The sequence below is a fragment of the Equus caballus genome, unplaced genomic scaffold, assembly GCF_041296265.1.
Source record: "Equus caballus isolate H_3958 breed thoroughbred unplaced genomic scaffold, TB-T2T haplotype2-0000440, whole genome shotgun sequence".
In the NCBI taxonomy this organism is placed as follows: Eukaryota; Metazoa; Chordata; class Mammalia; order Perissodactyla; family Equidae; genus Equus; species Equus caballus.
Window position 1 is genome coordinate 2,333,457 of NW_027222395.1, and position 5,233 is coordinate 2,338,689.

The 5,233-nt window shown below is 43.2% G+C and overlaps 1 pseudogene; it reads right to left on the reverse strand.

The window, feature by feature from the left end:
• Positions 1 to 3,525: 3,525 nt before the first annotated feature.
• LOC138923069 (olfactory receptor 2W3-like) lies at positions 3,526 to 4,446 on the reverse strand (annotated as a pseudogene).
• Positions 4,447 to 5,233: the final 787 nt, after the last annotated feature.

The following is a 5,233-nucleotide window of genomic DNA, read 5'->3' on the forward strand; positions in this document are numbered from 1 at the left end:
TGAAACCAAATGCACTGGAAATTAAGGAGATGACTTTTTCTAGGCTATTACAATAGACAGAACGTTCCTTAATGAGTGTCAAATGACAAAAATAAAACAGTTTAGTAATGAGTTTGCTGCCCTTTTTTAACGGGAAAACAGTCCATAGATTGGGGGAGCCCAGTGCCTCAGAAACAGTGAAGTGCTCTTCCTAGGGTTGTTTGGGCAACAGCAAATTTCATAAAGCATTAGAGGCAGCACTGCAGAAGCAGCGCATGATGGGCTGAGGTTGCATATCTGACCTTATTTAGAAAGATCGAGGAACAATGAAATCAGCATGCAGGGCAGAGTGTGGTTGGCATTTGGGGGTTGACAGACTGGATGTACTGTGTTTCTGGTCGAGCAGAGTATTTACGGGAACAGAAAAGTTTGGTTTGCTGATATGGCACCCTGGGCAGGAGTGGCTCCATCTTGGGTGAAGAAGCTTATTTCAACAAGAGGAATATTTTCTAGAAAAGGAATGAGCCTGGGGACTTACAGAGCAGCCAAACAAGAGAGTTATGAGCCTGAGAAACCTGAGAGAGGGGACTTATCTGAGTCATGTGGGGAAGAGATATTCTTCAAAGTCAGCCCTTTCCTAGGGCACAAAAGTGTGGTGGAGATTTCTGACCTGTTGCTGTTTTCTGGGAGCCTAGGGCTCAGTAAAATCACCTTTTCTCTGGCTTAGACCCATTTAGTTGAGTTTCTTACCCAATTCCACAGCAGCTGTCTTTATTGGTGACCCCACATCGTAAGATGACCAGAGTTGTTAAAAACAAAACAGCAAGACTCAATGGAGTCATTTATGCTGAGCCCAACATCACCAAAATGAGACAACTTAGTTACAGCTTCAGCTTTCCCAGAAACGGAATCTTACACCAGACTATCAGAAATCAATCTGATCAGCGCCAGCTAGGTAATCTGCCAGAGAAACCCCTGCCAACCCTTATAAGGAAATCAACCTTGCAATAAACAATCTGCCTTTTCTTAATATGACTTCCTGACTCCCTCTTCCTTCATCTATAAAACCGTTTCATTTTGTACATCTCATCATAGCTTCTTTCAATCTGCTAGATCGGTTGTTGCATGATTCATGAATTACTGAATAAAGCCAATGCAGTCTTTAAAGTTTATTCTCTTGAGTTTTGTTCTTTAGCAGACTAAACACAATAAAAGTCCCTCAGCACTGCGCACACTAACTGCTTGTATTTACCAAAGTTATGGAACCCTCCTTTGTCCTCTCCAGGACTTTTTCCCAGAGGAAGGAATGCTGGCAAACTGTGACCTCAGAGCCCATGGGGCTGCTCTGCTGATTCGCGCAGGATGACTAGTAAGCTCTTTCCAAGAAGAACATAAGCATGGAGAAGTCCTGGGAGCCCCACCCTAATTCTTTGTTATATCTCACTCTTAGTTGTTTTGGTACCAAGGTGGTATTTTGGAGTTTTATAAATCTTGGAAGTAAACCCTGACTGTCAGGCAGATAACTCTCATTCTCTTATTCAGCATCAGCCCATCAGCATCACTGTTTCTTAAAAACAGCAGTTTTGAGTATTTAGATGAGGGCCCCTTGAAGCATAGGAATCCCCCTTCCAGTAGACCCTGTTTTGCTTACACTTAAATGATCCCATGGGGGGATGGTCCCCTTGAAGGTGAGGTGAGGTGAGAGAACGAGGAGGTTAGAAAAGGAAGGGTTGCAATACAGTCCGCCTTGGAAAAGAGGCTCTGCAGCAGAGGGGACAGAGAATCCATGTGATGGCAGAGGAATAAGGACACCCCCACCCAGGCCTGGCTCTTCTCATTATTCCCTCCCCATTTCATTTAGTCTATGAATCCAATCTCCACTTATTCCAGAATGTATCCGACTTCTGCATGCCTGCAGTGAGAGCCGTGGGTGATCTATTTCCTACATCCTTAAAGTAGGGTCTGAGGGCCAGCAGAGTCAGTGAGGGCATCACCTGGGAAGTGTGCAGAAATGCAGAATCTCTGGCCCTCCCAGGACCTACTGAATAAAAATCTGCATTTTAACAATTATCCCAGATAATTAACTTTTACATTAAGTGAGAGAAGTTCATGAGGAGCTACCTCAAATTATGGCACTTTGGCATATTGACTATTTTGAGCTAAAGAGATCTGTAAACTAGCATGTATGGGAAGGACTGTCTGACCTTCCTTTACAGCAGGTGGAAAGACTTTCATGTGAAAGCTGCCCCAACACTTGCAGGGAAGGACCATCATTATTGTCAAGATGGAGGGATATGGAGTGGAACCTGAACAGACAGACCCTGCTATGATTCTCCAGTTTATCACATTTAGCTCATACCTCCTTTGTCCTGTCACATTTCTCCACCACTGTCCACTCTTCATCAAATCCATCATAAAAATTATTTCTTTGCTTGTTTAATTTAAGGCCCCTGTGTCACATAAAATTTGAATTAAATAAATTTGTATGCTTTGCTCTGTTAATCTATATCAGTTAAAACTTCAAATCCATACAGGAACCTTACGAGGCTCCAGGGAACCATTTTCTCCCATACACCCTGGACTGGATTATTTAAGGAACACAAACCAGTCATGCTCTTTATCTCTAAAGAGTCTTTGACACTATTTTTTAAACACTTTTCGATTTTTGCTCTTTAGAAATTCATGTAGTAATAGAAAGAGCAGGAAATGACAGTCACAGAACTTGGAGTAAATCTTTGGTTCAGTTCTATTTGAGTGAGTGATTTAACCTCCACACCTCAAGTACCACATGGGTAATATAGGGACAATGAAAATCATGCTGACCTCCCACAAACACAGAAAGTCTTAGATGAATTACGAGCACTCGACTCATAGCAGGAACTTAATAAACACTAGGTTCTTCTCATTAATAGAAAACACACCTGAGAAATAATGCTCTAAAATTTAAATTACATATGCATCATTGTTTAGGTCAACTTCTTGGTTTATCAGAATCTTCATCAGAATTTATGGAAAAAGTCAAATTTTGGGAACAAAGGTAGAACAAAATCCATAACTTAATTAAAAGCTTTTGATGGGAATTTAGGAAATAGAAAATAGCCAACTGTGCTGAATTCCCCTGTTTGATGGCTGTCAGCCAAGATCAGTGGTTGATTGTGATCATTCTGACTAAAGAACTCAGAAAGTTGTTAATGAATTGAAAACAAACTACTACAGAAACAAAAGTCTGATGGAGAAAAGTAGTTTCCTCCTTGGCGCTCTGGTATACACTATGGGAACTTATCTTTATAACCACACACTTATCTTGCTTTGTCCTTTGGGCCTGCTTTACAGATCATATAAAGGAGTTTTGGATGATGTGTGTCATGCAGTTCACTCATCAGAACACTTAATGTTGTAACTGAAATACTTTTATGCTAGTCTGGGTAAAGGTGTAAATTTGAAGCCCAGGTCAAGCCCAGATCTGATCCAACAGTTCCAGATGCCATCACTGGTCCCTGATGGAAGTGACAACCAGTTGGTGAGGCCCATCTCTCCCCTTTGCCCTTACTTCTTTCCTACCTCTCTGTCACCCAGCAGCAGCCTCCTCAGTGCCCCCTTCACCTCTTTGTTTCTGAGGGTGTAGATCAGGGTGTTCAGGAGAAGAGGTTGAGGAGCTTTCCCTGGTCTTGGGAAGAGCTGTTCTCAGGTTGTGTGGTCATGTAGATGATGTTTCCATAGAAAAGTGAGACCACCATGAGATGGAAGCCACAGGTGCTGAAGGCCTTTTGCCTCCCTGACACTGAATTTGTAACACTGCCCTCATGATGTAGCCATAGGAGACTAGGATAAATACCAGAGGTGACAGCACAATGCCTACTGCTAGGAAAAAGGCAGTGCCCTCAACAGCAGCTGTATTGACACAGGCCATCCTGATCAGGGTGGGCGTCTCACACAGGAAGTGGTCCACATGGTGGTTCTCATAGCGTGGTAACAGCAGTGTGACTGGGGACATGGTCAAGGAGTTGGCCATCCCACAGCCCCAGGCCACCAAGACCACGGCCATGCAGAGGCATGGATTCCTGATCACCATGTAGTGAAGTGGTTTGCAGACTGCAACAAAGCCATCATATGCCCTGACAGCCAGGAGCAGACACTCCACACCACCCAGACCCAGGAATAGGAAGAGCTGGATAGCACAGTCTGTGTGGCTGATTGTCTTGTCACCTCCACTCAGGTTATAGAGCTTCTGGGGGATGGAGCTGGTGGTAAAACTGAGGTCCAGGAAGGAGAGGTCAGTGAGGAAGAAGTACATGGGAGTGTGGGGGTGGAAGTCCAGCTGGGACACCAGGATGATGGTGCTATTGCCCACAAGGGTCAGGAGATATGCAATCAAGATGACCACAGAGAGGATCCTCTCCAGATTGGGTTATCAGAAAACCCCAAAAGGATGAAATTTCTCCAGGTACTGTCATTGGTTCCATCCATCTCTAGTGCAACTGAAGAGAAACATTGATACTAATAATGCTGATAGTATATATAAGGGAGCACTTACTATGAGCCAGGTGTTCTATGCTGTTTACATTTACTTATTCATTTATCCCCAATCACAGTGATAAGAAGTGGCCACTCTTCTTATTGTTGTCTTACGGAAAAGGAAACTGAGGCAGATATGTGTTAAGCAAATTATATTCTAGAAAGGAGCAGAACTGATTCTGAAGCCAGGAAATGAGGGTTAGAGTCTTCACTCTTCACTGCTGGTACTGCCTCTAATCCCAATGACAGGAAAGATAAGTCCTGCCATGGCCCACCCACTGATTCTTCTCCAGACACAAGTTCCTACGCTCCTGCCAAAGCCTCGAGGCCCAAAGAGAGCCGCAGAATGACCAAGTAACAGTATTTAGGAAATATTCATTACATGGAGAATGCCCCCTCATTCACTGGATCTTGATTCTTGAGGTAAAGCACTGAGTGAATAAACATTGCATGAGGCAGTAGAACACGACTGAAACAGCATCCACAGAAACATAATCTCGCTCCCTTTTGCTCACTTGGGTCCGGTATTGAAGAAATACAGTATTTTTTTTTCTTTTTTAGTACTATATTCTGCTTGAGGAAAAAATATCACAAGTCTTTGAGGCAGATAATAAAACTTTAATGCTGCAATTCACACATATGCGCAGAAACGTCTTAGAAATTGCAATTCCAAGAACGCCTGACATTCAAAGTAAAGCATATCTGAGGACATAAACCACGAGTCTTAGAGAGGATACAG